This window comes from Falco punctatus (genome assembly GCF_963210335.1).
Source record: "Falco punctatus genome assembly, chromosome: 2".
NCBI classification, from domain to species: Eukaryota; Metazoa; Chordata; class Aves; order Falconiformes; family Falconidae; genus Falco; species Falco punctatus.
The window spans coordinates 120,589,181-120,601,308 of NC_137581.1; the positions used below are offsets into that span (position 1 = coordinate 120,589,181).

The 12,128-nt window shown below is 47.1% G+C and overlaps 1 long non-coding RNA gene across 12 annotated transcripts in view; it reads right to left on the reverse strand.

Annotated features, from left to right (window-relative positions):
• LOC308059105 overlaps window positions 1–12,128 on the reverse strand; it is a 90,495-nt gene that overhangs the window by 46,656 nt on the left and 31,711 nt on the right. For 9 of the 12 annotated variants that reach the window (XR_013926120.1, XR_013926121.1, XR_013926122.1 and 6 more), the window contains one exon: window positions 1–12,128. This exon is cut by the window's left edge; it is cut by the window's right edge. This is a non-coding gene — a long non-coding RNA (uncharacterized lncRNA). The other 3 variants (XR_013926127.1, XR_013926128.1, XR_013926129.1) reach the window with 3 other exon arrangements.

Below are 12,128 nucleotides of genomic sequence, written 5' to 3' on the forward strand. Positions count from 1 at the left end.
TCCTACTTCTTCCCCTGCTCTGTTCGCTCCCTGGAGTTTAATTAGGGTTGAGCTCAGAATGAGCCTTTCCATAGAGTCACTGCTTTGGAAGTTGCAGGACGTTAAATGCCCCAACGTCTGTGTGAGACCCGATCAATAGATTACCATGGAGGAAAGGCCAAACGGCCGTACAAATTGTTATTCACCCAGAGCATGACCACACTACCTTCCTCTCCTTTGAAAAGCGAGCCAAAGAAGGGAGCTGCTTCGTTAGTGTTGAGCATTATGAGAGCCTGTGCCTAACTCGCAGCGGATGAGCCTGGCATTTCAATGCAGCATTTTGAAAAACACAAGGCAAAATTCAAAGGCTCTCCTATTGTCTCTGAGTAAGAAAGGAGGATATTGGGTGAAAGGCGATGCATGCCTGTTCAGCTGGGTAAGCGAAACAATTAACTTCTAGTCTTCGGCTATCTTTTTAATTGCTCATTAGACGGCTCATCTGTGTATACTTGCAATGGAAAAACCCATCCAAAGTATGTCACAAGCAGATGTGCGTGCCGCACAGCAGCAACTCCTCACAGAGCTCTGAGACATGATCTCAGGAGCGGAGCAGGCGAGGGAGGAGGGTATATTGATCGGCCAGGGAGGCCAATATGCTGAAATAGATCCTTTTATGTTTCCCATAGCTGTAGATGAGTTGTTTAGATTACAAAAAGCCAGTAAGAGTGAACAGTGCGAGCAACTCCTTTGCATGCACCGCAGCAATTCAGAAATGGCTCCTGCCCTCCCACGCTGAGAAGCACAATAGGACAAGCGCGTGCACGAGCAAAGGTGCCCAAATTTCACAGCTGCACACACCTGCCCCCCCTCCCCCTCCAGAAGCTATGCATCTGCTCTGGAGCACGCCTCAAAAGATTACGTCGTGCCGTAATACATTCACGATAAGCAGCTGCTAGGTGAGCTTCTCTCTGCCGCTCTCCTGCGAGCTCCTTGCCCCCAGTGTGAGCGCACTTGTTACTTCCACTCCAGCAGCTATTTTATAAATTCTTCACCGTGCATTAGCTTATTGGTTTATTTATTAGAACTCAAGGATACATTTACAACTTCCCTCTCTATGAAGCATCCCTTTAAGAAAGCCTCCATACTCATTAAGTTAAATACGATAATGACACCCTGTTGATGGAACCGAAGCTCATGGTAATGATGCCATACATTTAGTTGCAAGCACCTACTCAGTTAAATGAATGAGCCTATTGTTTGAACAGCACTGGGTCCCAAAGCCTGGGAGAGCTCAGGAGAGGGGGAAAAAAATATGTTACTATGCAGTTGCTTTACAGGACAATAAATAGGTTTGAAATGCATTACTCTGGTTTAGATGAGCATGTGTCCAATCAATCACACTGCGCTGGTATACAGAGATACTTGCTATTGGAAAGGTGGTGATTTCTAAATAATGAAAAACTGATGCTTTTTAAATCAAATGAGTGTACACTTGCTCTGTCCAGAATATTTTTATTTGAACTACTATATGTATTTGGAAAAAGGTATTTCTTCCAAGAATATTTGAAAATCAATAATACTCCCCAGCCTTTAGTGATCAGATATCAGACCCTTTTTCATGTTGGAAATGTGCACTTAGGTCCAAGTGCAAAACAATCGGAGTGAGATCACAATTATCCATTGATTTTACACCCCAAGACTTCCCTGCCTCTTTCTCCAAACATGCTCCCATTAGTACAGCACTGTTTTGCTCTTGTATACCAAGATTCACCTTTCTGAAAGCATCTTCACCCCTGGTTTAAAAAAGGGGGGTTTGTTGTTTGGGGTTTTTTTTCTTTCAAATTTCAATGTATCTGTAGTAATGTTGATCTGACAAATAATATGGCCAAACGTTTCCACCTGCAAGAGTCAGGTGTGTCTCTCATAACAGCTTTCTTTGTTCTTGCTTCCACAATTGAACAAATATTCTAAATATTCATATTCTCAAAAATAATTTTCTTGAGGACGGAAGCTCACAGTTACACTTACGCACACTATTATCCTCAGAGGGCTGCTTTGCTGCAGCAAACTTTCACGCCCATCCTTAGCGTGACATCCGTGAGCACTTCCATTAAAGTCAACACAACTATTCAGACACGTAAAATTAAAGCACATCCATATGTGCTTGCAAGATTTTGGCCTGTTTCTGCTGCCATTTCATGTCTATTGAGCCCCTATGACTTGGCATATTTAGAAAACATCTGCTGTGGTTAACAGAGTCCATAGTCCTGTTTTTCCCCTCTTTCTTTTTTATGTTCTCCCTCAAAGACATGACAGCATCGAGTCTAAATGGAAGCAATATGCTGTATATATGCAGAACGTAATAGATTCCGTCTCAGACTGATATATATGTGAAACTGAACCAATACATCTTTAAACCCATAAGATCTGCAGATGTCATTTATAGCCTTGTAAATTACAAACTTTTACTGTCTTATTTTTACAGTTGATGATTGTAAAATATAAAATTGTGCATTATCACTGTGTAATAGCAAAAGCTTTAGAAACACAGTGCTGCAGAAGGGAGCCTATATTGAAAGCCAGAGTATTCAAGGGAGCCTTATAATACAATTTTAAGCCCTACAGCTGACTGTATAATAAAACTGTAAAACCATGTATGAAACAATATTTGCTAATAACAGGAAAGTGAAAACGGTATTGAATTCCTGGGACTTCAGAAACCGGCAAGAAAAAGCAGACACATAGAGGACATTTAATTAAGGATAAAGACTCTCTGAGTCATGCTGGGGCATCTGGTCACCCTACATTAAATTGAACGCTACTTTGAATAATAAAGTATGCAAGGATGACATAAAAATAACTTAAAGGCAGCGTCGCAAGCTGACAGCAGCAAGGAACTCTTGAGTTAAAGCCCCCGCTCCCCCCTTTAAATCACCCTCCTGTGGCTGCGGTGTGTTGCAGCCACCCTCGGTGACACAGTTTCTCTCTAACAGCCAAGGCAAAAGCAGAGACTCAAATGGCCAAAAAAGGCTTCCAGAACATGTCATTTTGCACAGACCAAACGAGACAGGACCACCGCCTTGAGTGGCTTGAGCCCAGCACTCTTCTGAGGGGTTTATCCCACCCGTAGCTCCCCAGCCCAGCGAGCGTGGCACATGCTACCGACCAGGCTCTGTGGTGCCTGCTCCCACATCTCCTGTCTGAGCCCCTGAGCATCCCCCGCTGAGCATCCCCCACCCCACCGCTGTCGGTATGCACCAGCTAGGGCTAATGCCAGCCTGGCATGGCACAACATCTGATCTTAAAAGTTACCACCTTCATGATTGTCCTTCTGATTTTAAAAGTCACCACCTTCGTGATCTTCTCCCAGTGCTAAATACTTCACTGCAGAGCCTTGAGGCTTTTGTCACTGCCTCTGTTTCTGCCCACAAGCCCCAGGGGATGGAGGAAAGGAGGGAGGAAGAAATCGGAGGATGCACAAACAGCACAAAGCAGCAGCAGACCCCTAAAACTCCCCTGGCTTTTAGCTGGCTTTTATGCAACTTTTAATATATGAATCCAGTGTCCCCTTATGAAGACTTTAGACACCAGAGTTTGATGCCTACCAAACTCACAAAGCCTCAGAGATACTCTGTTCCTTAGGATATTGTGGAAACAAGAGGAAGCCACAGCTTGTGTCCCCCAGGGGAACTGCTGCGGACACCCCAACTCTGCACACAGCTTCAGTCACAGTTTGTGCCGGGGTGGGCACCAGGCGACCTGCTGGCTTGCGCCCAGCTGGGCATCTCTCCATCAGAACATCTCCCCTCACAGTGTTCTCCTTAGCAGACTCTCTGGTGTCCAAAAGGGGTGACCTCATACTGCTGCTTTAGGATAAAATTCAATTAAAAAGCCTGCCAGCCATGAGGGGGGAGCCCCCAGGGAGCCAGGCTTCATTAGTTCCCCTGCTCACAGCGCGATCGCTCTGTGTAGTGCCAATCCAGAAGAGCTTTTACAAACCTTCTTGCACTTTCTCCTCACTACTATCAAGTTTACCTGTTCTGCCGTACAAAGGGGATCCCTGCAACACAGCATTTTATACAATAGCTTATTTATAACAAAATACCAAGGGGAAACAACAACAACTGGTCATTACTGACTATTTTGGGGGCATAGCTTAATTCTTGCTCCACATTAAAAATGTCACAACCCAGGGTCAGTCCCCCTCCCTCCATCTCATCAAAAGAGGACCCTCCTGAAATGAGCCAGTTGTCCTGGATCTACTGAAAAACTGGGTTGGAAATTGTGCTGAGGCACAGAGGAGCCCCACAGCTTTGCCATTGGTATGTGTTGCAGGACACAGTGCCACCATACGCTGAGCAAAAATGGGGATGAGAGCCTGAAAAATGTAATTTCAGAGGTGCCAGCCCTGCCGAGCTCCCCTTGGGTGGATTCCTACTTCTGCCTGGAATCACGTGCAAGATCAAAATATCATTTTATTGCTGGGCCAAGGAGGAATTACAGCTTTTCCTAACCTTACCTTCATGGAAGAATTAGAAACAAAGAGAAAAACTAAAAAAAAAAAAAAAAAGGAAGAAAAATAAGCAAGTGGTGCCCTGTGCTATCATACACTTGGTATTGGCTCATTTTCTGAGTAATAAATACAGGAATCTCTTTTTTTAATTTGCCTTCTGTTTTTAGAGTGTGGCTTGACCATACTTTCTCTACAACGAGTCAGAGTCTTACATTTGAGCTTGTCTCTATTATCCAGAGGACTACATGGAAAATTGGATACTACATGACCTGCAACAAACCCATTACCTCACATGCATATATGTGCATTTCACAACAGCTCCTTCCTCCACCTCTCTCTCCCCATCACTAAACTGTTCTGGAAGACCAGTCCTCAAACTTTTTTGTTTGGCATTTTTTTTTTAAATATGCCATGCATGTGGCAGGTGAATAATAACTTAAAAAAAAAAAAAAAAAGCAGAATTCGAGTGAAGAGACAGAAGGCATGCAACAGCATGAAGTCTTCTGAAGAGATAGGAGATCAAAAAAGTTTTCGTTCACACATCCCTTAAAGGTCTATTCATATATATAATAGGCTCCTCATACCCTGGAGTTACTTTGCATGGGAGCTCAGTGTGTGCCAGTTTTATCAGCTGGCCCCCAAAGATGTGTGCCACCCGGGGGGGCAGCGGCAGGAGAGCTGGGCATCCGTAGCGGCAGCCGGCAGCAGAAAATTCAGCCCACCCACCCCCTAGCAACTTTTCAGACACTCATGGGTGAGGTTTTGAAAACAAGCACACTGGAGATAAAATGTACACATGTAAATGTACACACATATATCCGTACACAGTGATCTGTATCTCTATGGATTCAGGAATCCAGTGAGCCCTGGGACCGTGGGATGGTCCGCAAATATTTGCATCCTGGTGCCCTGAGTCCTGGGCTGTCATTGCCCTGACCAGGTTATTTTTCCTTTCCCTTGTGGGAGCCCTCTCTGGTCTGGGGGTCCCCCAGCAGGGCCAGGGAAGTGGGGGTGGATCCAGTGGGAATGTAGGAATTACCCTGTGTGGGGAGAGCGTTTTTATCCTCTTCTGTTACCAACGCTGCTGCAGCTCAGTTGAAGAGGAGCCCGGTAACAGCTGTATCACAGCATCCCTTCCAAGGTGTCCTCTAAATGAGGATAAAAGGGAAATCCAATTCAGCATAGGAATTATTTCAAACATCTACTACCTTTCCTGGAAAGCCTCTGTCTTACCTTCTGGCCAGCTCACTTCTCTAGGGGCCCCTTCCTTTGGGAAAAGCCATGCCTCGTGAGATGCTGCATCCCAGGCAGCTGTAAACTCATCTAACCTAATGCACAGCCCTTAAATGCTGGCTGGAAGGCAATCCTCCAAACACCACAAATGAAACACTGGATTGCTGAAGTCAGCAGAAAACCTTCACTGAGTCGATGAGTTGCCATCCCAGGGCCTCGGCCGTGCTAAGCCAAGTCCTCCTGTCCTGAGTGCACCCACAAGCCTGAGCATCTCCACATGTCTGTTTGTCATTGCCAGCCACCGATCTCCTTCTTGTTAACTTGAACCTTCAGCTAAAAGTGGTGAGTACTGGTGACACACCTATCAATTAAAAAACAAACAAACAAACAAACCACACCTTAATAATTTAGTGATAAAAGGTTTGAAAACCTAAGATAAGTGTTTCCCCAAAATTCAGAAAGCAGAAATAAAAAGAACAAATACTTTACAATTTTTAAGTAAGTCTCAGTGGGTTTCAGGAGGTCTGGCTCATGATTTTTTAGTATCTTGGTTTGACAATATTGCCCAAACCCACAATGCTGATGTCAACATTTCACAAATATTCATGAGAGAAATAAAAGCGAGAAACAATATACAAGTTTTAGCTTTACAAATGGGGAAAGCTACAGGAGCACTGGCATTTGAAGAAGCATTGCAGACATCAAAATCTACACTGAGACCTATTTAAGAGGTTAGTATAAGGAAAGGCCAGCATTAATATCACTTGGCTTTAACTCTTCCTCCATATGAGACCCCCACAGCATTTAAATATCTAGGAAAAAACTACTTGCAACTGAACTAACGATCTTACCCTGCAAGCAAAACGCATACACACACACCCCTTTCTTTTTTCCCTGCATATCTGGGCTTTTACATCTTAGCCTGGAACGTCAGATTGAATTGGCTGCTTTAACCTCTCCTTTTCTGCCCAGCACCTCTGGTGCAGACCCGCTCTGCTCTCAGCTACCGTCTGCAGGGGGCTTCATTCAGCTGCTGGTCCCCGGAGCTGCCCTGCGGCCCCACGGCTGCATCCGCTCGGCAGGACCGATGGGAATAACAAGGAGTTAAGAACTTATTTTTGTGACTGAAGTCAGCAGGTACGACTCTGCACAGGAGCAGCAGATGTGTCGAGTAAGAGCATTTTTAAATGGCGACTTCTCCAAGTGGGATTTTACTGTAAGTTATACAGCGCACCAGTTTTGTGATCCCTCAGCCCTGAGACTGTCCCTGCAATATTAATTGTATACTTTCCAAAGTGCTACCCTTCACATTTTTCTCGGTGCTAGCAAAAGTAGTAAGAAAGGGCCGGTACCTTCCAATAAATATAATTTTTTTCTTACTTCCAAGGTAATCCAATCCATACAGATGCATTTCAAGGTCTGTCAAAGTTACTCAGGCTCATTCCACCGCAGCCTGGACACCCTCTGCCCTGGAGTTTTGATGTACTATGGAAACAAATCCAAGAATAGGTGAATTTTGTTACCTGGTCTGCAGAATTGGTAATACGAGGTACTGCTGGATATTGCTGTGGTATTTATTAGGCAAATAAACCGACAAATGAAAAACACAAAGAAGATGCCAAACGCAAAAATGACAGCCCTGTCACTGCAAGGAACATTCAGAATTACTCAACCTGAATAAAGCATAAGATTTAATAAACTGTTCTTGCAGACGTGGTTATAACTAAGTTTAGTGGTTATAACCTAAGCAGTAGGTTTTACTGCTGTTCAGGCTTGGAACCAAAAGTACCGGTGAAGCTCTATGGCCACCATTATTCAGGGCAGAGCTAGATAAAAGTGATCACAGCAGTGCGCTCTGGCGTTCGCGTGTCTGAGCCGTGAGGAACATGACGCCAGCAGACGCTGGTCCAGCAGCGTGGGCGTCAGCAGATGCTACCCCAAACACGCTGTTAATGGTGCCACCCAGGGAACCCAACCAGAGGGCAAGGGGCTGAGAAACTGCAACGAGCTGATCTCAACCCTCAACCAGCCCCCCTCTGGTGTGCAGAGAATGGTGCTTAATCCTTTCCCAGCAGGTTTCTATCCCTCAGCTTGTAACATCTACCCTCGGGGATCTGAGAGGTTCAGTGACGTGACGCAAAGCCTCGTGTCAAATTTGAAAATCGCTGCCCCCACAACACAAGCTTCTCCTGGGTTCAGCACTGGCAGTTCTTTTGGGAACAGCTCCCTAAGGCTGAGCTGGAGCTCCCCACCAGCGCCTGCCCTGCCCCAGCTGGGAGACTGCCTCTCGCCCCCCAGCCCATCCAGTCGCTGGCCGGGGCAAGCAGGGGAGCAGCGCAGCGGCCCTGGCTTTGCCCCAGGTGGCACATAAGCACCCCACAGCCGCTCGTTCCCTCCCCCTCGGTGGGATGGGGGAGAGCATCGGAACAGTAAAAGTGAGAAAACTCTTGGGCTGAGGTAAAGAGATCTCACAGGGCAGAAATCCCAGAAGGTACCAGGATGAGGGATGCTCCCTCTGCCGCGGGCATCACAGTGCCCCATTGCCCTGCGGCACAGGGGCGGGAGAGCTACCAAGGAAAATCCCTGTTACCCCACAGGACAACGAGGCTACCAAGGGGAAAAAAGAATCCCAGAGAGGATGGGAGCACCACCAGAGGTGAGGGACTTGCACAGGTATGTCACCAAGTGTGCCTGTAGTCCCGGGGGCCCACTCTCCCCACAGCCAGCTCTCCCTTTGTCCACAGGACAGGGAAAAGGTCACATTAATCCCAATGCTGCCACCGCCTTTGCCTGACGATGCGGAGCAGCTGCCTCTTATTTGCTCCTACCGCAAATAATCTGATAGCTAAACCCTGTCTTTACTCAGGGGGCTTTCAAATCAGGTGGCTGGGCTGGGCTAGTCCCACAGATGGGGAAACCACCCTGGCCTGTGCAGGGACCCCCAAAGAAGGGGGGTGGTGGTGGTGGTGTGGGAAATTAAGTCTAGCAAACACTAAGACAGAAGTGAAAATCCTGGCCATCCTGCATTACCTCAGACTGTACACCTGGATTACAAGTAGATTTTTTTTTTCTGTGAGAAAACATTCCTCTTTACAACAGGAGCATCAAGCTGACATTTGAAATACGCCGTTTGACTGGAATTACACCAAGAGTGAATGCTGCAAAGTGACTGCTTCATTGCACATGGCTGACAGTAATTATTAATAGGACTGCTCATCCTTAGATAGGCAAGCATTACAGATGGCTGAATAACGGAAACATTTGTGAACAGTTGTTTGGTGGCGAGAAAAAAAAAAACACTGCCAAAATTTTAACGCTTAAACACAATGTAATTAACCAGCTCCAGAGCCGAGCTCGTGCAAAAGCGTCATCGCTTCCGTGACACCTACTGAGTTCTGTGGGAACACATACATGAGCAGAGTTTACAGGGACAAGGGCAGATGGGGCAGAGGTTGTTGGAGTCACAAATCACCATCCCGGCAGGTTAGCTGCCTGAGTTATCAGGGAATTATTCTCACAGGGATCCAAGCAGAGCCAGCTCGTGCTACAGCAACACGCAGAAAGGGGCGGACGGAGCCGTGACCCGGCGGGCAGCCGTGCAGCCACACCGCGCAGCGCTGGAGCCCGCAGTACTGCTGCTGCTACAGCGAGCAGGGACTCTCTTCAGCTCTCCCAGTAAACCTAAATTGGAGCTACAGCTGTAATGGCAAAGGGATTCACAGGCTGAATCAGAGAGAATCTCTGGTTCCAGGAACTGGGTGAAAATATCAGCATTAAATGAACAGTAACAGCCACGTTTCCATCCCAAGGTCAGATAAACCAGATTTTTGGCTTGCAGAGTGAAGCAAAGAAATTACCCTTTGCTACCAAGTGTTTTCTTTACAAGATCATCTCAGGAGGGCAGGAGCAGAAATCATGCTTCATTGAAAGAAATACTAAAAAATAATATGACAATGATATAATGGCCCAAACTTCCAAACTGTCACCCTCAATCAAACCAGGACACCCACACGTAGCCCACGCTGGGCTTAAAGAGCAACACCTCACATGCAAGTGTTTCTCTTGCCAGTGCTCATACATCTCATTTGATCTCAGGTGCTTGTGGTGGCTCCTCACCTGAGCCACATTACAGCTGAGCCTGTGCCTGGCCACGTCCCACGCCGATGGGGACCCTGCCTGGACCTCACACCTGCCTCTGCACCATGGGCTCGCCTGCCGGGCTGGGCTCTCGGCCCACCCAGGTCCCTCCATGCTCAGGTACCGTGGGGCTGCACCTGGACCGGTGAGACACTGCATGTCCCCAGAGCTCCTGCCCGCCAACTTGCCACCACAGCAGTCACAATTGCCTCCAGGCTGATTTGTGGCAGCAAGACACTTGGAGCTATTTCACCAACCCCTGCTATTTTCCCTCTTGTGATTCTCCCTCTGCTTTCTTTTCTCCGCTGTTTTTAAGCTACATAATTTTCAAGTAGTCAAAATTTTTAAAAAACCTGTAAGGTCAAACTAAACAAACGTTTTTACAAATAGTTTGAGTGACTAAAACACTGAAAAGAACAGTCACTCCCAACCTTTCCACTGACTGGCCTCTGCAGTACGCTTTAAAGAAATGCAGATTTTAAAAGTAGGATCAAATGTTTTTAAGTTCATTTTTAGAAAATCAGTGCCACCATTTCTTACTAAGGAACTCTCCAAGCATTTCTACTTCATGTTTCAATGATGGGAAAAGGAGTAAACGCAGCTGTCTGTAGGAAGAAATTATCAGAACGCCTGCGCTGTGCATTGCCCCAAGCCAGCAGACATCCTTCAGCTGGGCTCGGAGTTGATGCCGGCTGTTTGGAGCGGCAGAGCCTTACCGCTTCTCTCCCATGTGAAGTTTTTGGCATTTCGGATCTATATTGGCTTTATGATCGTCAAGAGTAAGTGCTCTCTGACACTGACTGATAGGACAACAGTTATCCCAGGGTTTTGCTGCTATTCCACTTAGGTAAGAAAGAAAGGAAGATGACAAGTGTGGCTTGTGCCAGAATGCCACCAGCTCTGCTGGGGAAGCCCCGGCAGCAGCCTGCTGGCTGGGGACAGCTGGCTCATGCCACCCTCCAGGGAGTGATGTGATGGCAGGGCTTGGCTCACTCCTGGTGACCTCAGCTGGGAAAGCCCAGTTGTCCCCAGCACGTGCGAGGGGCTGGCCTGGGGAAAACATTCATCACAAGAACCCTCAGCCAGCTCCTCCGGTCTAGCTTCAACCCCATGTCAATTAGAGTTAAGAAGTAAAACCCACCAACGTTCTTTTTGCCCTCTTGAGCTCTGGCTCAGCAAGTTCCCCCTGCATTTGCAGCGGGGATGCACATAACAATCAGTGTTGTTCAATTAATGGAGTAACCATATTAACACTGAAATGCCAGAGGGACTGGTGTCACCAGCTTTCTCTACTGCCCGCACGTGAGGCAGCGAGGCATCCGTGAGATAACTGACCCCAGAGCAGGATGCTCCCAGCTGACTTGTCCCCAGGGCGGGATGCTCCCAGCTGACTCACATCAACCTGGCCCATCTCAGGGTGAGACGAGCAGGGACAAACTGTGTCCTCACCCACATGTCAACAGGGAGCTCTGCTGGCAAGCCAACCCACCACACCCAGTCCCACCGTCGCCCCAGGGAGAGGGAGTAGTGGGTACACCAACACCTGTCTGAACTACCATGGAGGGAGCAACCAGCATGGGCCCTGGGGCAAGGGGCACTGCTGGGGGCAGGGGGAGCTTGGGGGCACACAGGAGGTCAGTACCTAGAGCTGAAGCCACCGTAATGCCCCTCTCTGGGCGGCACTGCGGTACAAGCCGTGGAGCACAGGAGGAGCGTAGCCAGGGGCCAGCAACAGCATGAAGTACCAAAGCCCCCAGCCCTTCAGACCAGCCCCTTGTGGACCTACTGGAGAAAAAGGGGAGAAGCTGCTGCAGCTCCTGCGCTGCTGCTGAAGGCTGCCGCAAATGCAGAAACGTACAGATAAGGACGTTGTCAAAGCCTGCTGTAGGATCCCTGAATGTTGCCATGCCAAATGCCAAATCTTTCATTACAGAAAAATTTCCAGCTGCCTCACTTGAAAATGAATTGTTTCCTGTCACTAAGGCAAAGCTGTCACATGCCAACAACAAAAAAAAAAGGCCAAATAAAATCTGCTGCCTCTCATTAGATCAAAGGTTGGCAGCAGAGATAAACCACCACACAAAGCAACATTTATTCAGAAGAGCAATTGACTACAGAGTCATTTGTCACTTTTAATAATACTACAGTTGTAAAATGATGATAATGGAAATCAAGTTACCCTAATGGTAATAAAATATTTGTAAACTAAACTTGTTCATTTTGACTATAAAAAAGACATTGAAATAATTTAACTGCAGAGAATAAA